The sequence below is a fragment of the Hibiscus syriacus genome, unplaced genomic scaffold, assembly GCF_006381635.1.
Source record: "Hibiscus syriacus cultivar Baekdansim isolate YM2019G1 unplaced genomic scaffold, ASM638163v2 tig00002255_pilon, whole genome shotgun sequence".
Classification (NCBI taxonomy): Eukaryota; Viridiplantae; Streptophyta; class Magnoliopsida; order Malvales; family Malvaceae; genus Hibiscus; species Hibiscus syriacus.
In genome coordinates, this window is record NW_024061920.1 from 59,948 (window position 1) to 86,306 (window position 26,359).

Consider the following 26,359-nt stretch of genomic DNA (forward strand, 5'->3'; position numbering starts at 1 on the left):
TATTTTGGTAAACCTTCATAGCTAATTTTAACATTATTTATATAAGATAATAAATATTTAATATTTTTTAGTCTCTTAAATAACACATACCCTATTATTCAAAAAATTTCAAGAAAATAATACTCATTTTACTATTTAGGTTGCATGGTGTATTTATAAAATAAAATAAAAAAGTTGCAAGGTGGATGAAAATTACCAAGATGGAACATGTTAAGCGGGTCCCATGGTGGCCGCACTTTTTGGTACTACAAATGGAGGGCAGCGATTAGGGGCTCCTTCCTCCGCCTTTTCACGTATATATAAACACCTAAACGCTGGAACTGAGACTCCATTCATTTACGTTGAAAATTCCAAACCCATAGCCAGGAAAAAAAGCAAAAAGAAAAGGAAAACGCCTCGGTTTCTCATACTACCGTCATTTTCTTCCAACTCTTCCTTTGTTAGTGCAGCATCTTAACATTGGTAATCAGCCCGCTTCTTTTCCGTGCTCAGAGTAAATGAGTATTTAAGCATCTCTCGTGGTTCCTTTTTTGTATTTGATTTTTCTGTATACATGTTCCAGTAGCTGCAAGTTCCTTTTCCGGCTAATCACCACACGACTAAGGTTGGAAGATGCCGGGCGGCATAAGCCTCGAAGAGATCAAAAACGAGTCCGTCGATCTGGTATATTTTTGTTCTTTCATCGCTTCAAATCAATCGTATTAATTTGAAACATGCAAGCATTATTGGATTGTTGTTTAATTTGCTTTTCAAATTACAAAAAGGAGCGATTATGTATGGATCGCATGTTCTAATTTCCTGTTTCACTAAAGCGGTGGAGGTTTTAGAATCTTTTTTTTCCTTTTGGATGAATTTAAACCAAACTAAGCGGGAAATCATTTGTTAGATATAATTTCTTTTCTCGTATGATTCAAAAGATTCATGGTTTGATGGTGAAGCGGATATGTTTCCTAATTTCAACGAGCATTTTCGTTCATTCCAAACAAATTAAGCGACGATTAGCGTTTACTTGAGCTTAATAACTGTATCTCCATTTTATTTTCTTTAATTAATATGATATCTATTTCTAGTATGATTGACTACCGATTTTTCTCCTTATCCACCTACCATGTGCTTTGATCACATCCTTTTCACTCTGTATTATTTCATTTCTTTTCAAATAATTAAGAGGTTTGGATTGAGCAAATAGCTCGGGATGAGCGTAGGAGTCACTGTTTTTTCGCCATAAATCTTGCGTTTGTTTTTCAACGTTAAATTTACCATTGAAAAGTAAAGAGAAGTTAGCTTCCTTTACTTATAGGACTTTTAAGAGGATGCTATGATTATGATTTTTTTTAATTAGAAATTTGTTATATCTATTTTACTTATGTTATCTGAGTTTCTTTTGTGTTTTTGATAATTATTGCATGACATGATCATGTAAAAGTAGTTTATATGTCTTATATTGTGGATAATTTATATAGGGGAGGAGTAAAAATAAATAAATTATGATATTATATATAAAAAAACTGCTCTATAAATATTTTTTAACTGCGTAGAGGCAAACAATGAAGGTGAGGGGGTATCAATATTATTTTAAAGTGTTGTTAATTTTATTTTTATTATTTTTTATAAAAAATCATGAATATTTTTTTAAAAAGAAAGTAGGTGTGTGATGTAACCCCCTAGACCCAACCTATGTGTTTCGACTAAGTCTAGTAGATCACATTATGATTATTAAAGACATTTTCCGAAACCGTTATTAAATCAATGTAAAATCACATTATAAATGACATGAAATTATAATAAATCATACTATCAAAACCCAACTTGTAAATATAATACCAATAGGTAATAAATTAATTTAAAACATATCTTAAAAATCAAATCACGATAAACCGAATAGTAATAGCAAAAGTGTCATCATATTAAAATACCATACTTTAAAATAAGGTCCATGTCAACAAAATAAAGTCAACTTGCAAGGTAAAAACATTTCAATCAGATATACTTCAAGAGATATGTTGATCCTCCAAGTGCTCAATCCAGGGTATCTAACCAACAGTATCTGAAAGGGGAAAAATATTTTCGAAAAGTGAGCTAGGCTCAGTGTGTCCCAATATTACCATAAAATCACTATAGGTACACTAAACAAATCATAGTCCAATAAGTCTCATAAAATTATACTGCAGTAAATCTCTTTAAAAAAAACGTTACCCTAAGGGAACATCTTAGGGCCTGAGAGCTTACCCAAGATAGATTTCGGGGCCGTGGGGCCTACCTAAGAACACATCTTAGGGCCACAGGGCCTACCCGAGAATGATCTCAGGGCCGCAGAGCCTACCTAAGAGTCACATTAGGTCCGTAAAATTTTCCAGCTTGATCAGAGTTGTACTTTATAAATTCATATTCCAAAAATTCAATTGCACCGTGTTATAAATTCCATAAAATCATAAACATGGTAATTCTATACCATTTCAAAACAAATATCAGATAACAGTCATAATCCATAAATCATCACATTAAATCGGTGCATCAACAATACGGTAACCAAAGAATTCAGTGTACCACATATTAAAACAAATAAAACAGTTCAATAATAAATAGGGAACACACCTCGATAATAGGTTCAAATCGTAGATCTACTGATTGCTGGTTTCACCACGCTCTGCTACAGTTTTCGAACCTAATTTATAGTAACACTATATTACTTATGGGTAACATAAATAAATCTCTAAAATCATAAAATTTACGGGTCTTACGGGTGAATACTGGCATACGTGGTTTAACTGATCTAGAAGAGCTGGATCGAGCTGTTGAACGATCCGATGAGTCTCGTGCACCTTCAAATAACAATAATTTATCAGCCCCAAATCTTACTTAATTGTTCAAAGCTAAAATTCTTAAGTATCTAAGCATTTTCCGAGTTTGACTATCAATTTGGGGTATTTCGAGTCTGAATTTGGCCAAACGGATTACGGAATCGGAATCAGGACATCGAAAAATATAAAGTATGACTTTTCGAAAATCCAAATTCTTGGTCAAAGTCAAAGTCAACCACTTTGATCGTCGATTTGGAGGCCTTCGGATTCGAATTTGATGAAACGGACAGCGGAAACGGATTCGGCACGTCGAAAACTATCAGGATAGGTATACTCGAAAAAGATTAACGGTCGTTTAATGCTCAGTCAAAGCCATTTTAAGTTTTGGTCAAAGAAAGTCAACGGTCAACGGTCAGGTTGGGTCAACAGTCGGGTCGGGTCGGGTCAACAGTCGGGTCGGGTCGGGTCAGTCGGGTCGGGTCAACCCGGTTCAGACCGGTCAAACCGGTTCAAAACTGGTCAAACCGGTTTTCCAGCAGCTCACTCTCCCTACGGTGGCGCGTGCGGCGCGTGAACAGTTCCACGGTGTCGGAAAATTCCCGGAAAAATTTCTAAAAATTATTTTGAGCGATTTCGAGATACTTACAACGATCGGTTCAAATTTTTGAACGGCGGAGAGCTCGTATTTCAACTCGGCCGAATCTTTGACTGCTCCACCTCCTCACGCGCCGCCGTCGACGGCGAATAAGGTTGACACTGGCGGACTCGCAACGACACAAGGAACACGATGGTGCAGGAGGTGTCGTAAACGGAACAACGATCGGCGGTGAATTTAAGTTTTTCCCGGCGATAGAGCTAAAAAAAACGTCGATGCTTTGACTTGAAATTCCCGACGTTTGGCAGGGTTTCGCTTCAATTAAATTGAAGGGTTTGTTCCTCGCTCGATGATGAACACCACGGTGGTTTCAAAACGACAATCGGAATTCGGACGGCGTCGGAATCGAGGTTTGAAGTTGGGCGTTCGGGAGAGGATTTGGGCGTGGTTTTCTGTTTCAAACAGAAAACCACGATACAACATATAATACCATCCTTACCTAATTTTATTGGGTAAATTCAGGGCTTGGTCCCTGAATTTTCTTGAACTCTAAAACAAGCTCAAAGTTTTAAAATCTTTTAATTTAGTCCTCACAGTTTACCAATTTTCACAATTAAAGCCTCTAACTTCAATTTAATAATATTCTAATTTTTCCGGGTTGTTACAATTCTCCCCCTCTACAAGAAATTTCGTCCTCAAAATTTACCTTATGAGAATAGTTGAGGAAACTGAGCCTCCATTGACTCCAATATCTCCCAAGTAGCTCCTGAGGGGCCTCGATTACTCCATTTAACTTTGACCATTGGAATACGCCTATTCCGAAGAACTCGCTCATCTCTTTCTAAGATATGGATGGGTTCCTCCTCATATGACAAATCAGGTCTCAGCTCTACATTCTCAACTTGAATGATGTGATTTGGATCTGGACGGTATCGCCTCAAAATTGATACATGAAAGACATCATGAATACGACTGAGCTCAGAGGGCAACTCAAGCTGGTATGCAACAGGTCCTACCTTCTTCAAGATACGAAATGGTCCAATAAATCTTGGACTTAATTTACCCTTACGCCCGAATCTCAATACTTTCTTCCAGGGTGAAACTTTTAAAAAGACCTGATCTCCAGCCTCAAACTGTATATCTTTCCTTCTTTGATCTGCATAAGACTTCTGCCTATCAAATGCCTCTTTCAGACGGTCACGAATCAATCTGACTGTGTCCTCCGTCTCTCGCACTAACTCAGGTCCCAACGTCTTCCTATCACGCAACTCAGTCCAACATATCAGAGTGCGACATTTACGCCCATAGAGTGCTTCATAAGGTGCCATATGAATGCTGGTCTGATAACTGTTGTTGTAAGCAAATTCAGCCAAAGGCAAAAAGTTCTCCCAGCTACCATGAAAATCAATTACGCAACCCCGCAGCATATCCTCCAGAATCTGAATCACTCTCTCAGATTGACCATCAGTTTGTGGATGAAAGGATGTGCTATAATCCAATCTTATTCCCAAAGCCGTATGTAGCGCCTTCCAAAATCTCGAAGTAAATCTCGGATCTCGATCAGAAATAATAGACAATGGAACACCATGCAATCGGACAATCTCTGAAATATACAATCTCGCCAGCTTGTCCAAAGTATAATTTACCCGCACATGAATGAAGTGAGCTGACTTTGTAAGTCTGTCAACAATTACCCAAACTGAATCTTTTTTCGAATGAGTCATAGGTAAACCGGTAACAAAATCCATAGTAATACGCTCCCATTTCCATTCAGGAATCTTGATAGGCTGTAACAAACCTGATGGATGTTGATGTTCTGCCTTAACTTGCTGACAAGTCAAACACCTCGCCACAAAATTCGAGATGTCCTTTTTCATGCCGACCCAATGATACCACTCTCTCAAATTTCGATACATCTTATCTCCACCGGGGTGCATAGCATATGGACTACTATGAGCCTCAGCAAGAATAGTCTGCCTCAACTCAGCATCATCCGGCACACAATACCGACCTTTGAAGCATAAAACTTCATCCTGATTAAGGGCGTAATCTGAGTTTGTCCTCTGCTCTACTTGCTCAAAGATAGGAAGCAAGGAGCTATCAAGGGGCTGCTTAACTTTAATCTCATCAACCAAGGTCGGCTTAACTTGCAATTCTGCTAACAAAGTGCCATCGTCATATAAATTCATCCTGGCCATTAAAGATCTCAACTCCGATACCGCCTTTCGACTCAAAGCATCCGCTACAATGTTAGCTTTACCAGGGTGATAATCAATCACGCAATCATAATCCTTTAGAAGCTCTAGCCAGCGACGCTGTCTCAAATTAAGCTCCTTCTGGGTCAGAAGATACTTTAAGCTCTTATGATCCGTGAAAATATAACACTTCTCTCCATAAAGATAGTGTCTCCAAATCTTCAAGACAAAAATTATTGCTGCCAACTCCAAATCGTGAGTAGGATAATTACACTCATGAGGTCGCAGCTGACGGGATGCATAAGCCACCACTTTACCTTCCTGCATTAGAACACATCCAAGTCCTGAGTGTAAAGTATCACTATACACTGTAAAATCCTTCCCGGACTCTGGTTGAATCAACACTGGTGCTTGAGTCAAAACCCCCTTTAATTTCTCAAAGCTCTCCTGTTGTGCCTCGCCCCAGTCAAACGACACATTCTTCCTTAACAACTTTGTCAAAGGAGAAGCAATGATCGAGAAGCCCTCAACAAAACGTCGATAATAACCAGCCAAGCCCAAGAAACTGCGGATCTCAGAGATGTTCTTGGGTCGTTTCCAATCCACAATAGCTTCGATTTTGCTGGGGTCGACCTGAACACCTCGCGCAGAAATAATATGCCCCAGAAACGACACTTCTTGAAGCCAAAACTCACACTTGCTTAGTTTGGCATACAGACGATGTTCTCTCAAAGTCCGCAGAACGATCTTCAAATGCTCGTCATGCTCTGCCTCAGTACAAGAATAAATCAAAATATCGTCAATGAAGACCACCACAAATTGATCCAAATATGGTCGGAACACCCGATTCATCAAATCCATGAAAGCTGCAGGAGCATTCGTCAAACCAAAAAGCATCACTAAGAATTCATAATGACCGTATCTAGTGCGAATGGCCGTTTTTGCAACATCAGATCCTTTGACTTTCAATTGATAATACCCCGAACGAAGATCAATCTTAGAGAATACAGTAGCTCCTCGCAATTGATCAAATAAGTCATCAATCCTGGGTAGTGGGTATTTATTCTTGACTGTCATCTTGTTCAATTTCCGATAGTCAATACATAATCTTAGCAACCCATCCTTCTTTTTTTTTTACGAACAGAACTAGAGCTCCCCATGGTGAAGTACTATGTCGGATAAATCATCGATCGAATAATTCTTGCAATTGGACTTTCAACTCCTTAAGTTCCTTTGGAGCCATACGATAAGGTGCCATAGAAATAGGTGAAGATCCCGGATAAGTCTCAATCTCGAACTCTATTTTGATGAGGTCGGGCTCTACTTTCTATCCTGGACGCTGATTCTCGAGTCTTTCCTTGACTACGATCTCTAATTGGAGTCTATACTGTAGTCTGAGAACACACAGGAGTCTGGGTAGCGATATGCTCAAACAAAGTTAGCTGAGGACAATCCCTCCGATAATGACCACTAGATCCACACTGATATCAAAGACCCATTTTCTTACGACACTCTCCTGTGTGCTGTTTACCACAATACTCACAAAGGAGTCCATGATAATACGACGAGGAACCGTCTCGACTGCCAATTAACGGTGAGGATGCTGCAGGCCTAAAACGTGTATTGCTTCTCCGAGGGCCAAAGTACGAGTCCTCTTCCCGGACTTGCTGATGACTCAATATTAGTCGCTCCTATGATCGGTGTAGTCATGCCAATACCTGTGGCAGAAGGCATATTCGTTGGGGTCGTAGGAGCATGATCACCTAACGGAGGTGAGGGATCTGCTCGTATCTCATCGATCGGGATCTGCAAATCTAGCCACTCAACCTCGTCCACGGCTAGTTCGACGACCACGTCTAGCACTCATTTTTGGTGGATCTCAAGTCTACTACAGAAGATAGAACTTATGGTTAGATAAACACTTGGAGTCTCGAACACAGTTAAAATCTTAATAACTTTGTGACATGGCCTTAGTAACTCGTTTTGTAAATATTTCAAAATCGTATTTTCAATGTCGACTCATACACAGTCCGAGGTTTAAAAACCAAAAGCTCTGATACCAATAAATGTAACCCCCTAGACCCAACCTATGCGTTTCGACTAAGTCTAGTGGATCACATTATGATTATTAAAGATATTTTCCGAAACCGTTATTAAATCAATGTAAAATCACATTATAAATGACATGAAATTATAATAAATCATACTATCAAAACCCAACTTGTAAATATAATACCAATAGGTAATAAATTAATTTAAAACATATCTTAAAAATCAAATCACGATAAACCGAATAGTAATAGCAAAAGTGTCATCATATTAAAATACCATACTTTAAAATAAGGTCCATGTCAACAAAATAAAGTCAACTTGCAAGGTAAAAACATTTCAATCAGATATACTTCAAGAGATATGTTGATCCTCCAAGTGCTCAATCCAGGGTATCTAACCAACAGTATCTGAAAGGGGAAAAATATATATTTTCGAAAAGTGAGCTAGGCTCAGTGTGTCCCAATATTACCATAAAATCACTATAGGTACACTAAACAAATCATAGTCCAATAAGTCTCATAAAATTATACTGCAGTAAATCTCTTTAAAAAAAATGTTACCCTAAGGGAATATCTTAGGGCCTAAGAGCCTACCCAAGATAGATTTCGGGGCCGTGGGGCCTACCTAAGAACACATCTTAGGGCCACAGGGCCTACCCGAGAATGATCTCAGGGCCGCAGAGCCTACCTAAGAGTCACATTAGGTCCGTAAAATTTTCCAGCTTGATCAGAGCTGTACTTTATAAATTCATATTCCAAAAATTCAATTGCACCGTGTTATAAATTCCATAAAATCATAAACATGGTAATTCTATACCATTTCAAAACAAATATCAGATAACAGTCATAATCCATAAATCATCACATTAAATCGGTGCATCAACAATACGGGTAACCAAAGAATTCAGTGTACCACATATTAAAACAAATAAAACAGTTCAATAATAAATAGGGAACACACCTCGATAATAGGTTCAAATCGTAGATCTACTGATTGCTGGTTTCACCACGCTCTGCTACAGTTTTCGAACCTAATTTATAGTAACACTATATTACTTATGGGTAACATAAATAAATCTCTAAAATCATAAAATTTACGGGTCTTACGGGTGAATACTGGCATACGTGGTTTAACTGATCTAGAAGAGCTGGATCGAGCTTTTGAACGATCCGGTGAGTCTCGTGCATCTTCAAATAACAATAATTTATCAGCCCCAAATCTTACTTAATTTTTCAAAGCTAAAATTCTTAAGTATCTAAGCATTTTCCGAGTTTGACTATCAATTTGGGGTAATTCGAGTCTGAATTTGGCCAAACGGATTGCGGAATCGGAATCAGGACGTCGAAAAATATAAAGTATGACTTTTCGAAAATCCAAATTCTTGGTCAAAGTCAAAGTCAACCACTTTGATCGTCGATTTGGAGGCCTTCGGATTCGAATTTGATGAAACGGACAGCGGAAACAGATTCGGCACGTCGAAAACTATCAGGATAGGTATACTCGAAAAAGATTAACGGTCGTTTAATGCTCAGTCAAAGCCATTTTAAGTTTTGGTCAAAGAAAGTCAACGGTCAACGGTCAACGGTCGGGTCAACAGTCGGGTCGGGTCGGGTCAACAGTCGGGTCGGGTCGGGTCAGTCGGGTCGGGTCAACCCGGTTCAGACCGGTCAAACCGGTTCAAAACTGGTCAAACCGGTTTTCCAGCAGCTCACTCTCCCTGCGGTGGCGCGTGCGGCGCGTGAACAGTTCCACGGTGTCGGAAAATTCCCGGAAAAATTTCTAAAAATTATTTTGAGCGATTTCGAGATACTTACAACGATTGGTTCAAATTTTTGAACGGCGGAGAGCTCGTATTTCAACTCGGCCGAATCTTTGACTGCTCCACCTCCTCACGCGCCGCCGTCGACGGCGAATAAGGTTGACACTGGCGGACTCGCAACGACACAAGGAACACGATGGTGCAGGAGGTGTCGTAAACGGAACAACGATCGGCGGTGAATTTAAGTTTTTTCCCGCGATAGTGCTAAAAAAAACGTCGATGCTTTGACTTGAAATTCCCGACGTTTGGCAGGGTTTCGCTTCAATTAAATTGAAGGGTTTGTTCCTCGCTCGATGATGAACACCACGGTGGTTTCAAAACGACAATCGGAATTCGGACGGCGTCGGAATCGAGGTTTGAAGTTGGGCGTTCGGGAGAGGATTTGGGCGTGATTTTCTGTTTCAAACAGAAAACCACGATACAACATATAATACCATCCTTACCTAATTTTATTGGGTAAATTCAGGGCTTGGTCCCTGAATTTTCTTGAACTCTAAAACAAGCTCCAAGTTTTAAAATCTTTTAATTTAGTCCTCACAGTTTACCAATTTTCACAATTAAAGCCTCTAACTTCAATTTAATAATATTCTAATTTTTCCGGGTTGTTACATGTGATTTCTAAAATGTGGCTATATTATCATAGAAGGTCATATATATGAGATCTGTTATCTCAACTCAATTTATTATGTTTATTAATGTCACATTTTAAACTCTAAACATCTTATTTAAAGAATTCAAAATTTATTTATTATTTACTCTCAATTAGAAAAATGGTACCCCGTTAGTTTTGCTGCTCATAATATTTTAATTGGTGGCGTAACAAATCAATGAAGAAAAAAACTAAAAATATATATATTGTTATAATAGTAATTTTATTTTTTTTAATATAATATCTTTTTAAAAATAAGTCTTAAAAGATTATTATCTATTAAATAACCATCCGGTTCATACAAGTATTCCCACTCATGAAAAAGCTACCAATCATTTAAAGGTTTTAGAGGAATATTTACTTTTATATATAATAATTATAATTTATTTTTCACCAATAGATTAAAAAATGATAGTGGAAAACTCGAGCTTTCTATTTATAATAACCTTACCATACCATAAAATAAATTCCACATATTTGCTTTAGGCTTACGAATTTTTTGACCTTTGAAGTTCGATTTTTTATTGGTTCTCATTTGCCTGGATATATAAGTTCTTCGTTATGCAACACTTCATTTCTACTTAAATGCATACACAGACACACACACACAGAGACAGAGAGAGAGAGAGAGAGAGAGAGAGAGAGAGAGAGAGAGAGAGAGAGAGAGAGAGAGAGAGAGAGAGAGAGAGAGAGATCATTCTCCTTAGGTGCACATTTGATGGATGAAATGATAGTTAAGTTGGTTAAGAAAGTGATAATTGCTTGTAGGAACGGATTCCTAGAGGAAGTTTTCGAGCAACTGAAATGTACAAGAGCAGGCTTGACTACCGACGAAGGCACCCAACGCCTTCAAGTTTTTGAACTAAACAAACTAGAAGAGAAAAAGGTCTATACATTACCATAATCCCCTACACGTACATGTTTCTAAATTTCCAGCTTGTATTCAGTTGTATAATCTGGTATATAATATGGTGCCAACAGGAGAGCAAATTTCTCAAGTTCTTAGGTTTTATGTGGAACCCTTTGTCCTGGGTCATGGAAGCTGCTGCTATAATGGCTATTGCCTTGGCAAATGGTGATGGAAGGCCTCCAGACTGGCAGGACTTCGTCGGTATCATTGTCTTGTTGGTATCAACTCCACCATCAGTTTTATCGAAGAATTAAAGTAATGCTGGCAACGCTGCAGCTGCTGTCATGGCTAATCTTGCTCCCAAAACTAAGGTGGAAATCAAGATATGGACACTCACTGGTTTGTTGAGAATTATCTGTCTTATTTTAATCATGACTTGAGCTTGTTGTTCTTGTACCTGTCAACACACTTTTTCGTAAACTCCTAAAAATAAGATAGAGTTCTACTATTATTTAAACTCCTAAAGATCCACAATCATTATAAATAATCATTGTAACACCTTCGGACAAGAGATATACGAAATACCAAGCAAAAAATTACAAACAACTCGTAGCCATTTTTCGAAGCATTTATATTTTGAAAGGTAAAGTTCATACTTTCGCATGTTATTTTTCCTTACCCTTCCTGTGTTTTGATTCGAAAGAAAACCGAGAGAAGTGTTTTTGGCCAATGAACGGGGGCGTTTTCGAGATCTATTTTTGTAGATCTAGCCCCCGAGGCTTGTGTTTTTTTGAAAAACTATTTAGATTTTTATAAACGGGTCGTGTGGATCCGTGTGTTTTGCCTCTACAGTGGGTTAATGCCCATTTCGGTCCCCCTGATTTTAAATACATGCAGATTCGTTTTTTTCTTCAATTGGCTTTTAATTTCGACCCCTAATTCATTTTTTGTTTTAATTTAACCCTTATTATTTATATGTATATATATATATATATATTTAATTATATTTTATTTATTTATTATAGTTATCTTTTTTTCATTTTTTGCATTATATTATATTATTTTCCTATTATATATATATATATATATATATATTATTATTATTATTTTTTATCTATATTTACTTATTTACTATTTTTTTACTATATTTTCCTAACGTTATATATATATATATATATATATATATTCTTACTTCATTTTATTTTATATTTCTATGATTACTATTTTTTTTAGTTAATATTATATGTATATTTATTTTTCATTTATTTATTATTATTATTACAATTTATTATTTTATTATATTATACATACATTTTTATATTTATATATATATATATATTTTATTATTTTATTTATACTATTTATTTATTTTCATTATATTTTTAGTTTCTTTGCTCTTATTATTATTTTTCTTTTTTTTAAAAATACTTTACCTTTTTTATTCTTTTTGTATATATATTTTATCTTCATTTATTTTATTTTATTTAATTTCATTTTAATTTTTTTGTTTCATCCAATTATTTTATGTTTATTATTATTGGCTTCATTTATTTCCTTGGTTTACTCTTTAGTTTTGTTATTTTCTTTTATTATTATTATTTTCTTTTAACATCTTATTTTTTAAGGGCATTTCCATAAACTCATTAAGGGTAAGTAATTCGGATCAAATTTTACCTTTTAATTTAACTTGCAATTTTCTTAATCAAAGACAACTGGAAATTATGTAGTACCGAAAGGGCGGTTCAAGGGTGCTAATCATTCCTTGACCGTAACCGACTCCCGAACCCGACACATCTTTGGAAAGACGCAGATCAGGTAAGAAATAGGGTATCCGATCAACCCATTTGTTTTAAATAAATGACCGGTGGCGACTCCAATCCATATTTTTCAAGTCGAAACCCAATTTCGAGGCCCAACCGAAAGACGGTTGCGACAGCTTGACGACTCTGCTGGGGACAGGTAAGTGAGTCAGGCTAAGGTAATTTCAGTTGTCTTTTTAACGAAAAGGGTAAGTTTAAATTTTAAGGTAACATTTCGATCTTTTTTATTTACTTTTGATTATATTTTCGGGTAAATAGTTGTACTAATCGTTTTCTCGTGATTTCAGCCTTCAAATCTTTTTCATTTAGGGCTCTATACCTGAGCTATAAACCCTGTCTTAAGTGGAGGTGAAAGCGACGCCTTCGTGTGAATTTATTCATCATGCGGGCCTAGCAAGTAGCCTTCGGGATTCATATACCTTATGTCTTCGTGTGAATTTATTCACCTTGCGGGCATAAGGGAATGTGTCCTCTCGAGTTTAACTTAGTCCACACAAGCCTGTGATGGGTTTAGGACTAAGGGTCTGGCAAGCCCAAGGGGGCACCAGCAAGGAGAACTCGGGTACCGTTTTTAGAACCTAAACCGGAAAACCATGGAGAATTAGAGCCTACCCCAAAACCTTGTTTTAAACCCTAGGATGCTAAAATTATTTTCTGCTTTACTTTCTGTTCAAAACATGTGAACTAGAAATTTATGCGGTTAGGACTTGTTCAAAATCAACTTGCGGGATAGAGATCATGTCCGGGTAGGAATAATAAGCATGTGGGGTAGATATCATGTGGGCTTTGATTATTATCTTTACCTTACTAACTCTTTTCATTTTTTTTCCTCTCTTTTATTTTATTTCCATCATCTGCATCATTCAAAAGAGGCTGATCCACCAAAAAACGTGTTCGTTAACCATAAATAATCTGCATTAATGGACAAAGGTGTTGTAATACAGGAGATTAAAAACCCCGAGGTACGACTATGGTCCGAGAAGACTCAGAAAGAAAAGGGAGACAGTCTTCAAGGAAGTTATGTGTCAGAGCTTGTTAGCTATGCCTCTATCAGCCTAAAATAGAACAATGTGCAAGAACTTCGAGACATCTGGGACAGTTGGAAGAATGATCGAAAACAGAAGTTCAGTCAGCGGTATGGTGACATTGCACTTTTGCTTCATGTTAAGACCGGTGAGCCCTTAATCAGAGACTTGGTTCAATTCTGGAACCCGGGATACAGTTGCTTCACTTTTAACCAAGAGGACATGGTACCTACCATCGAGGAGTATACTACCCTACTGCACTGCAAAAATATCAGACTAGAGAGGGCATATATCAAACACATCAAGAGTCAGCCTTTCAAGAACGGACTAGCTAAGATTGCAGGGGTTGATGAAAAATGAGTGACTGATCGACTTCGACACAAAGGTAACGGGGAATGAATCGAGTGGATCCATATAAAGAAACTAATGAAGAACCATCCTGATGAATGGAAGACTATAGATCTTTTTGCACTGGGTCTGTACGGTTTGATTATCTTTCCGAAGACCTTGGGGTGCATCGACGCAGCCGTAGTATAACTATTTGAACAACTTCCAAGGTGAGTCAACCCAGCGCCGACCATCTTAGCCGAGACCTTTCGGTCTCTTAATCATTGCAGAAGAACTGGTGGAGGAAGGTTCATTGGATGTGTTCAGCTTCTTCAAGTCTGGATTCATAGCCACTTCTGGAAGACTAACGGGGTTGCTTACCGCCGATTCAGCACTACCTATTCACCATTGGGAGAGTTCATCACTATGAAATGGCATGAAGGTGCTTCGAAGGAAGAATTGATGAAGGTCTTCACTCATCTTCAGGATCGGGATATTACTTGGAGAACCCCCTGGTTGTTCCTCAGTGATGTTCTTTCCTGATTTGGGGATTCTGACACTATGACCTTACTTGGACTTTGGGGTGTAGTTAGGTATGCTCCGTTGTTGGCACTTAGGCAGTATGGGGCACGTCAGTTTATCCTAGAAACATACAGATTATCTATATCAGAGTTTGTGTATCACAGTGATAGTTATAAGAAGAGGATCAAAGAGGCAGCCGAGTCATGGAAGAAAGTATCCCGGATAGATGTCGTGGCTGCCAGAATATGCTTACTCCGAATTATATGGAGTGGTGAAGATTGAGAAAGAATGATAGCATCCCGATGCCAGACTGTGAAGACACCCGGACCATGGAGGAACATCTCAGGCCTGTCCCTTCTGAACTTGAGATAGTCAAGGCAGAGTTTGAAGCTGTGAATAATGAGCTGAAACAGAGAGTTAAGGAACTTGAAGCTGAACGTTATCAATGGAAACTAGATGTCGATTCTCATAAAGATAGAGCAGACAAACTGGAAAGGGAGCAGAAAAGAGTCTATTTTGAGCTTGAAGACTTGAGAAAGGGGTACCAAGATAAAGTCAATGATAACTCCTGAGAATCCAAATGGTTGATCTGGAGAAACAACATGAGAAAGATGGTAAAGAAATAGCTTCAAAAAGTAAGCGAGTGAGCTTCAGATTGTGCCCTTCGACGGGGGTTTGCAGTGGCGTTTCCGTTGGGAGCAAGCACAACAAAGGGTGAAGGCCAGAGACGTAGTCATCTGAGATTTCCTGGATCGAGTACAGAAGGCAGCTCGCCATCTACACGGCCTAGCAAGGGAAGCTGGAGTGGTCCAACAAGGCATATAACCAGTGACAGATGAAAACAGAAGACTTGTTAACCTGCTGGAAGTTGTTCGGGGTCTAGAGGATTTAGTCCGAATATACCTTTGATTGTTTTTGTCTCTTACAAGATAAAACATTTTTGTCGAAATAAGGATTATTTATAATAATGGTCACTTTTCTGGATCAATGCCTCGAACATTTCATGCATTTTTTTTATTTTGTGTTGTGCATCTACATTTCATTTTTAAGCATTTTCATAAACATAAAATTTCTTCATGGAGGATTCGATGAAGTGGTTTTAACCACATGACACCACATGGAAGCAAGATTGTAACATCAAAAGAAAAAAACTGAAAACAATACAGTGGGAGCCTGATCAGCTTATTGTAGGAAAAAAGCCTGCCAGGATGATCTAAGAAAAGAATCCCCATATCCTAAAGGCTACGATATTGAAGCTGTTAGCTGTTACCACATAAGAAGCTCCAAACATTCCTCTGAAAACTGTAAGGCACTTGCCGAAGAAGGGGGCATGGCATATACCATTTGCACTTAGAGGATTGTTTTGTTTGAACACGTCTTTGATCTTTCATGTTTTCTTAATCTTTTAAATGATTGAATTTATGCTGCTTTTTAATGTGGAGCAATTGAACAAATTTTAATCTTTAGTTCTTCGAATATTAAATGAATTAATGATTCTTTTAATTCTTCAAGAATTATAGATTTTTGACATATGGAAATATTAGACATTTCTTACCCTGTCTCAAACCCCATAATAAAATACCTTGATTCTTTGCCCAAAACAACTCGTGGTCATTACCAAAAGACGAAATTTTGACATTACCTCCTTTTGAAATTCTTGAACATTGCCTTTATCTTTTTGATACACTCATACCTTTCTTTGAGTCAATAATATCACACCACTGTCTTTTTTAGACTAAAAAATAACCTTTCTTACCATTAAAACCCAAGGCATTGAGTTGTTCATTTTAACATGAGCATTCTTCTAAAGAACCAACTTGGGGCATCTCGTGGGGAGCCTGAACATTGAGACATCTGGGAAAAAAGAAGAAGAATTCATTCGAAATAATTCTATCATACATTAATTACACTGTTTTCATGTGAATAGAATTAATCTTGAAAATCTATCCCCCTGGGGATACCTCTTCTGTGATGATTTACATGTATGAAATGATGAACGGCTTTCTTTCTTTATCCCTTCACAACAGGAGAAAAAATATATCCCTTGTGTCCCCTTTTGAGCCAATAGTATTTTTCTTCTGATTTAACCCTAACCAAGGATCACCCTCCACACTGGGGGGGGCAAGGTGGAAGAAATATGCTCATATGAGCGAAGATATTGATTCAGATGAGATACCAAAAGGTGAACCAAATGCCAAGTGCGAAGATTCAATCAGAACAAAAAGGCCAAAAATAAAAAAGAAAAGAAACAAAAAAGAAGAAAACAAAAATTAAACAAAAATCAAAAAGAAAAAGGGACAAAAAAACACATGCAAAGATTCCCTAAAGACAAATGGTACATCAAGCTTCAAACTATGAGATTGATCAAGTACAATCATTCCCGAATCACTGAATCACTTCACTCGAATATCATAGAGCATCAAGAGAGAGAAACATTTTGAGCAAGATTGAAGGCATCAGAATGTATTGATCCTTGGTTCAACACCCTGAAACACTTGTTTGGGCCTATTTATCATTTTCTTTCATAACCATGAACCCTGGCCTACATTACGTGCCTTAAAAGTCCCTTCTAATCATACATGGATTTCTAAACAAAAGAGAATATCTTCAGATTTCATCCCGCCCATCAGGATTAATCTTTGTTTGCAAAAAACAATGAAATTAATGCATGGTAGAGAAAACTATTCAAGACATAAATCCTGAATAACGTCTTGAAACCAAAGGAGGATTCGAGTTGAAAACCTGAAAAGGCGGCTCCAATATAAAAATTGTGCAACTGAGGCGATCACACAAATTCCTTGATAAAGCATCGCACAATCCAATATGACTATGAAAGCTGGGAGTCGGAGAACACTTCCAGTAGAGGAGCATGCAAGCTACCCCATCAAACCTTTGAGCATTAAATGCCAAACCTTTGAGCATCAAATGCCAAACCTTTGACCAAACACAATAACCTGAGACCTTTTTATCCTTTCCTTACTTAATCATTTCCCAAAGATAGCTTTGATCTTGGCACGTGTCAAATAGCTATAGTTTATTGAAGGATTAACATTGTAATTAAACATTTGATATCCAATGAACTCTAGTTTTATGATTCGTCTCAATTGTAAAACCGTGAAAGAGACAATATTTTCAAAACTTTTGATTAAACATTTTTCAAAACTCTTTATTGATATTTTCAGAACTTTGAAAATAAAAGAGAAAGAAAAACATTTTTTTTCAAACAAGACAGTCTCTCTAGAGTGGATCTTGGTAAATGACATGTGACTTTTAGACACAAAACTCATGCTCAGAATCAATGCTGAAGCAAGAAATGAGGAACATTTGGGGCATCTTTGGAGATTCAACATCAAATATGGGGGCATTTTTGGATATTGGGGCATTATTTGGGGATTCAATATCCTAATGCAAATTATCATGCCTTTTTCAGGAGATAAAATATAACCAATTCATGTTACATGCGTCTTATGCATGCATTTTAGAGCATCATATTTATCATTTTCCACATACATAATTTTTTGCAGCTTTTAGAGTCAAGTTTCAACTTCAAGACGAATGATACTCGATTCAAAAGCACCTTTAAAGATTCATTTTGGTTGCTTAACTCAGCAGCAAGAAGCTACACTTCGACCAACTCGACAGATTGAAAGTTTCTCTCGAAACAACATAATTTGCTCGAGAGTGGATTTCAACTTCACGACGAAGGATATCTAGCTCGAATCCAACATCCACGATTTCAAATCCACGACGGAGGATATCGTGTCACTCAAGACAACACAAGTTCAACTTCACAACGAAGGGACGGCTGGTTGACAACAACAATTTTCCAATTTTGGAGCCAATTTCAACTTCATAGCGAAGGATATTGGACTCCAGACAACGCAAGTTCAACTTCACGACGAAGGGACCGCTGGTTTTCAACAAACAACTTCTCAAATCAGAGTCAATTTCAACTTTACAACGAAGGATATTGGACTCCAAGTTCAACTTCACGACAAGGGACCGTTGGTTGTCAACAAATAATTTCCCAATTTTAGAGCCAATTTCAACTTCACAGCGAAGGATATTGGACTCAAGACAACGCAAGTTCAACTTCACGACGAAGGGACCGCTGGTTGTCAATAAACAACTTCCCAATTTCAGAGCCAATTTCAACTTCACAACGAAGGATATTGGACTCCAGACAACGCAAGTTCAACTTCATGACGAAGGGACCGCTGGTTGTCAACAAACAACTTCTCAATTTTAGAGCCAATTTCAACTTCACAACGAAGGATATTGGACTCCAGACAACGCAAGTTCAACTTCACGACGAAGGGACCGCTGGTTGTCAATAATCAATTTCCCAATTTCAGAGCCAATTTCAACTTCACAACGAAGGATATTGGACTCCAGACAACGCAAGTTCAACTTCACAAAGAAGGGACCGCTGGTTGTCAACAAACAATTTCCCAATTTCGGAGCCAATTTTAACTTCACAGCGAAGGATATTGGACTCCAGACAACGCAAGTTCAACTTCACGACGAAGGGACCGCTGGTTGTCAACAAACAACTTATCAATTTCAGAGCCAATTTCAACTTTACAACGAAAGATATTGGACTCTAGACAATGCAAGTTCAACTTCACGACGAAGGGACCGCTGGTTGTCAACAAACAACTTCCCAATTTCAGAGCCAATTTCAACTTCACAGCGAAGGATATTGGACTCGAGACAACGCAAGTTCAACTTCACGACGAAGGGACCGCTGGTTGTCAACAAATAATTTCCCAATTTCGGAGCCAATTTCAACTTCACAACAAAGGATATTGGACTCGAGATAACACAAGTTCAACTTCACAACGAATGGACGATTGGTTGTCAACAAACAATTTCCCGATTCCAGAGCCAATTTCAACTTCACGACGGAGGATATTGGACTCGGAACAATGCTACTTACTTGGATTTCAACTTCACGACGAAGGATATCCAATTTCAGGCTCAACTTCACGACGAAGGGGCCACCCGCGGTTTCAACTTCACGACGAAGGGAATCGTGCACACAAGCATCAATTTAATATCATTTCAAGATGGACTCGACTTCACGATGGATGAGTCATCCGTAACTCAATTTGACAGGGAGTTATTGAAACATCAGAGTCAATTTTCAACTCCACTGAACGAAAAGTGTGTCTTTTAATCTTTGCCCTATCCCCGTTACACGACTATGGGCAAAGAGGGGCAGCTGTCAACACACATTTTCGTCCTATTAGGATTCGAACTCCTAAAAATATGATAGAATTTTGCTAGGATTCAAACTCCTAAAAATAGGATAGAGTTCTATTATTATTTAAACTCCTAAAGATAGGATCCACAAACATTATAAATAGTTATTGTAACTCACTATTGTAACACATTCGGACAAGAGATATATGAAATACCAAGCAAAAAATTACAAACAACTCGTAGCCATTTTTTGAAGCATTTATATTTTGAAAGGTAAAGTTCATACTTTCGCATGTTGCTGTGTTTTGATTCGAAAGAAAACCGAGAGAAGTGTTTTTGGCCAATAAACGGGGGCGTTTTCGAGATCTATTTTTGTAGATCTAGCCCCCGAGGCTTGTGTTTTTTTGAAAAACTATTCGGATTTTTATAAACGGGTCGTGTGGATTTGTGTGTTTTGCCTCTACAGTGGGTTAATGCCATTTCGGCCCCCCTGATTTTAAATACATGTAGATTCATTTTTTTCTTCAATTGGCTTTTAATTTCGACCCCTAATTCATTTTTTGTTTTAATTTAACCCTTATTATTTATATGTATATAAATATATATATATTAATTATATTTTATTTATTTATTATAGTTTTTTTTTTCATTTTTTTGCGTTATATTATATTTTCCTATTATATATATATATATATATATATATATATATTATTTTTTATCTATGTTTACTTATTTATTTTTTACTATTTTTCCTATTATATATATATATATTCTTACTTCATTTTATTTTATTTTCTATGATTACTATTTTTTAGTTAATATTATATGTATATTTATTTTTCATTTATTTATTATTATTATACTATTTATTATTTTATTATATATACATACATTTTTATATTATATATATATATTATTATTTTATTTATACTATTTATTTATTTTCATTATATTTTTAGTTTCTTTGCTCTTATTATTATTTTTCTTTTTTAAAAAATACTTTACTTTTTTATTCTTTTTGTATATATATTTATCTTCATTTATTTTATTTTATTCAATTTCATTTTATTTTATTTTTTTTGTTTCATCCAATTATTTTATGTTTATTATTATTGGCTTCATTTATTTCCTTGGTGTACTCTTTAGTTTTGTTACTTTCTTTTATTATTATTATTTTCTTTTAACATCTTATTTTTTAAGGGTATTTCCATAAACTCATTAAGGGTAAGTAATTCGGATCAAATTTTACCTTTTAATTTAACTTGCAATTTCTTAATCAAAGACAACTGGAAATTATGTAGTACCGAAAGGGCGGTTCAAGGGTGCTAATCCTTCTTTGACCGTAACCGACTCCTGAACCCGACACATCTTTGGAAAGACGCAGATCATGTAAGAAAGAGGGTATCCGATCAACCCATTTGTTTTAAATAAATGATCGATGGCGACTTCAATCCATATTTTTCAAGTCGAAGCCCAATTTCGGGGCTCAATCGAAAGATGGTTGCGACAGTACCATAATATAGGTTCTTAGAGATGGTAGATGGAGTGAGCAAGAAGCAACAATTCTGGTTCCTGTGGATATTATCACTATAAAACTTGGAGACATAGTTCCAGCTGATTCTTGCCTTCTCGAGGGTAATCCTTTGAAGCTTGATCAGTCTGCTTTCACTGGGGAGTCTCTTCCTGTCACGAAGAATCCATCAGATGAAGTGTTCTCTGGATCAACCTGTAAACAGGGTGAAACAGAAGCAATTGTTATTGCAACTGGTGTTCACACCCAGGATTTAAAAAACGGCCGTGTAACGGTATAACGGCTGTTATATCGTGGTATCGACGGCTTCCATTACCGATATAGTCGAAATCACGGTGTGAAACAGAATCACACCCATAACGGCCGATATTGGCTGCAATATAACGGTAACGGTCGATCACGGCTATAACGGAACCGTTTTTCCCGTTAATCCCGTTACAACACTAAACAAAGGGAGTGGCAGCTGAAGATGGCCGCTAACAGCAATCCGAACCCGGAGGGTTCCGATGAGCAACAAAACGTCGGAGATATTCACTTACGAGGCCCCTTGGCACGTCTACGCCATGAACTGGAGTGTCCGCCGCGACAAGAAGTATGGTGTCGCCATCAGCAGTCTTCTCGAGCAGTACAGTAACCACCTCGAGATTGTCCAGCTCGATGACTCCAGAGAGATCCGATTCGACCCAACCTCTCCTTTGACCATTCGTATCCCAACCAAGACCATCTTCATCCCCGACAAGGTGTGCCAGAAACCCAATCTTCTCGCAACCTCCTCTGACTTCCTTCGCATCTGGCGGATCTCCGATGATCACTCCCGTGTCGACCTCAAGTCTCTTCTCAATGGCAATAAGAACAGTGAGTTCTGCGGCCCTGTTACCTCCTTTGACTGCAATAAAATATTAAATATTATTGATATGTTAGAAAAATAAGATAATTTTTAATTAAATTTTTAAACTTTAATAATATATTTATTTAACATAGAAATTTTAGATAAAATATCAATTTAACTTTTAAATATGGAATCTAAACCAATATTAAAGGGATTTATAATATTCTTAAGAAATTTATAAATAAATACAAAACTAATTAATGATGGTAAAAATTGTGTTTATGTATTAATAAAAGTTTATAAGTGTTACAAAATAGTCTAAAAATCTTTAAAAGTGATTTTCTATAATTATAATTGTAATTACTATATTTTATAATAAGTTGTGTAAATTTAAAAAAAATTCACGTCCGCGACTGCAATAAATGCAATGCGACTGAAAACACGACCGCGACCGCAATTTAAATCCCTGATTCACACTTTTTTTTTTGTAAAGCTGCCCACCTAGTGGACAGCACCAATCAAGTAGCGCATTTCCAGCAAGTGCTTACTGCCATTGGTAATTTTTGCATTTGCTCAATTGCTGTTGGAATTATCATTGAGATAATAGTCATGTACCCAATACAGCACCTCAAGTATAGGGATGGAATTGACAATTTACTGGTTCTCTTGATTGGTGGAATCCCAATTGCTATGCCAACTGTGTTGTCTGTCACCATGGCTACTGGTTCCCATAGACTTTCTCAGCAAGGGGCTATTACAAAGGGAATGACCACCATTGAGGAAATGGCAGGCATGGATGTCCTCTGCAGTGATAAGACTGGGACTCTGGCTCTAAACAAACTTACAGTTGATAGAACCCTAATTGAAGTGTTTACAAAGGGAGTCGAAAAAGAGCATGTTTTACTCTATGCAGCAAGGGCTTCAAGGACTGAAATCAGGATGCTATTGATGCCGCAATTGTAGGAATGCTTGTTGATCCAAAGGAGGTATTGTTTTTTGCCAAGTCTTTCTTCTTCTATTGTTACCATTAGGTCCTAGAGCTTTGTAACATCTTTGACACTAATTGGCCAGGCACGAGCTGGTATCCGCGAGATTCATTTCCTACCATTAAACCCTGTGGACAAGAGAACTGCTCTAACCTACATTGATTCTGATGGAAACTGGCATCGTGCCAGCAAAGGTGCTCCAGAACAGGTAATAATACTTTTCTCCCGTTTTGGAATATCGATTTTGAAGTTTTAGGTAGATAGCTTCTAACTTATATGCTTTCATTGTTTTTGAAAATAGATCTTAAACCTTTGTAATTGCAAAGAAGATGTCAGGAGAAAGGTTCATTTGGTTATTGATAAATTTGCTGAACGTGGTCTTCGATCTTTAGCTGTTGCAAGACAGGTTAGAGAAACAAACTTTTGAATGATTCATGTTGATTAGATAAGTTAATGGTGATGTCATATTGTTTAGTTTCCATTTCTACAGCAAGTACCTGAAAAACAAAGGACGCTCCTCGGGCACCATGGCAGCTTATTGGTTTGTTGCCACTTTTTGATCCCCCGAGACATGATAGTGCTGAACCATCAGAAGAGCTCTAAACCTTGGAGTGAATGTTAAGATGATTACTGGTAAGAGTTGTTTAAATGCTATTTAAATATTGTACATTGTCTATAGTCTAAAGATGCAAATTTTTATATTATTTTTCTATCATACAGGGATCAGCTTGCCATTGCCAAAGAAACTGGCAGGAGGCTTGGAATGGGAACCAACATGTACCCTTCATCTTCCTTGCTGGGTCAAGACAAGGATGCTTCCGTTGCTTCTCTCCCTGTAGATGAATTGATCGAGATGGCTGATGGATTTGCAGGAGTATTCCCTGGTGTGTTTAATTGTAAAATGTCTACCTAAATATGTGATATTCTGGAGAAATGGAAATTATTAAAATACATGTTTTGGTAAGAACTTGGTCGATCATTAGAGATATGCTGGCATCTTAATTTTGTTTCCTTTTTTGAAGACGAGTCGTGTTATACTCTGATCTTGTTACCATGCACATCATTTATTGATATGCAGGAACATGATATTCTTATGTCGTTCTTGATAGTGTCATTATTTTATTTGCCATAAGGTCCCATGATAAGTTCTCCCTCGATAACAATTTGTTTTCACATCAATGACAGAACAAGTATGAAATTGTTAAAAGGCTACAGGGGAGAACATATTTGTGGATGACAGGAGATGGTGTCAACGATGCTCCTGCTTTAAAGAAGGCAGACATTGGAATTGCTGTTGCTGACGCCACAGATGCCGCTCGAAGTGCTTCAGACATGTGCTTACTGAACCTGGGCTAAGTGTTATTATCAGTGTAGTGCTGACCAGTAGGGCTATTTTCCAAAGGATGAAGAACTACACTGTAAACCATATCCAAGCCTACTTTTGTTTTCAATTTACAATCCTTTACTCCACAGGGCAAGTGTTTCTAACTTCGTCTCTTGTTCCTCTCGACTTCTATAGATATATGCTGTTTCAATTACCATTCGAATCGTGGTAAGTACATACAGACCTGCTGAGACTTGAACAATAATAATTGTAAATAGTTTTACAAATGGATTAGCTTATTCATCTTCATTTTGGCAGTTTGGCTTCATGTTTATATCCTTGATATGGAAGTTTGACTTTGCACCCTTCATGGTTTTAATCATTGCCATACTAAATGATGGTGAAATGGGCTTTACCAGATTGTTACTTCAATATGTCTATGTAAAATCCACCAGGAAACCTACCATTGTCTTGCATTTCTTCTCCGTAAGTTCAGTTTCTATCTAATTTATGCCTTGTTTTGATACGATTTTCTTTTGATTTTGCAATGTTTCCTTTCTTATATTTCGGGACAAGTTTAACGTTAGGTCACTGAGGGATCGTCCTGAAGAAATGACGGTAGCTTTATACCTTCAAGTTAGTATTGTGAGCCAGTCCCTCATTTTTGTCACGCGGTCTAGCAGCTGGTCCTTCGTTGAACGTCCTGGACTTCTATTAATCAGTGCATTCATTGCTGCTCAGCTGGTAAGAAAATTTAACTCATCATTTGAGATATCATCCGCTCGAAAGTCCCTTTTTTTCTCTTCGTAAGAGTTTAGGCCTCTCTTCATTTTCTGTAAAGCAACTAGATGCACCATACCTAGTACAGCTAAATCAATATAGATAGCTTAGCCCCGTGTATTTGGCAGGTGGCCACTCTGATAGCTGTCTTTGCAAATTGGGTTTCGCAAAGATAAAAGGAATGGGTTGGGGGTGGGCTGCTGTAATCTGGTTTTACAGTGTGGTGACATATATTCCACTTGATCTTATAAAATTCGCGATCGTTCTTAGTGGAAATGCTTGGGACAATCTTCTGGAGAACAAGGTAGGATTCATCATGACATTCAGTGGATCTCTCCATTTCTGCTATGTAGTATTTGAATGTGTTTCTGATTAGTTTGCACTTATTATTCCGTGTTCCTATTAAAGGCCGCCTTCACTACGAAGAAAGATTACGGAAAAGAGGAAAGAGAAGCACAATTGGCAACTGCTCAGAGAACTCTGCATGGTCTTCAACCACCTGAAACCTCGAACGTGTTCAATGAAAGGAGCAGTTACAGGGAACTTTCGGAGATTGCAGAGCAGACCAAGCGTAGGGCTGAGGTTGCAAGGTGAGTCTAACTAATTCCATGCATATGCACAAAAGAAAACATCCTTTTTAGTGATTATGATCTTAATATATACATATAACTTATGTTGTAGGCCGAGGGAGCTGAATACGCTGAAGGGGCATGTTGAATCAGTTGTGAAGCTAAAGGGACTTGATATCGATACGATTCAGCAGCATTATACAGTTTAAAGCCAAAGCCGCAAGCAGCATACGATCAACGAAGGATGATGATGATCTTGTTTTCCTGTCTCTCTCCAAAGAAATATTTACGAAGAGTAAGGCCTATGGACAATTTTATGCGAGACAAGAATAATGAAAAGGAATGTATTCAAGTCTAGGGTATGTAAGTACGTTCAACTCATCGTGCACAAAGAACGGCAGTAAGTCAGTTTTCAATGTACAGTGTGGAAAGTTATACAGCGAAGGGCCTGGCGTATACTACATCTGATATCATCAATTT

The 26,359-nt window shown here is 37.4% G+C and overlaps 1 long non-coding RNA gene and 1 pseudogene across 1 annotated transcript; one reads left to right on the top strand and one right to left on the bottom strand.

Annotated features, from left to right (window-relative positions):
* The first annotated feature begins 419 nt into the window (after positions 1-419).
* LOC120143950 lies at positions 420-26,090 on the top strand (annotated as a pseudogene).
* LOC120143960 lies at positions 2,630-3,485 on the bottom strand. Its single transcript, XR_005517988.1, has 3 exons — positions 3,448-3,485; positions 2,742-2,822; positions 2,630-2,665 (listed from the first exon to the last, which is right to left on the bottom strand). It is a non-coding gene; the product is annotated as an uncharacterized LOC120143960 (long non-coding RNA).
* Positions 26,091-26,359: the final 269 nt, after the last annotated feature.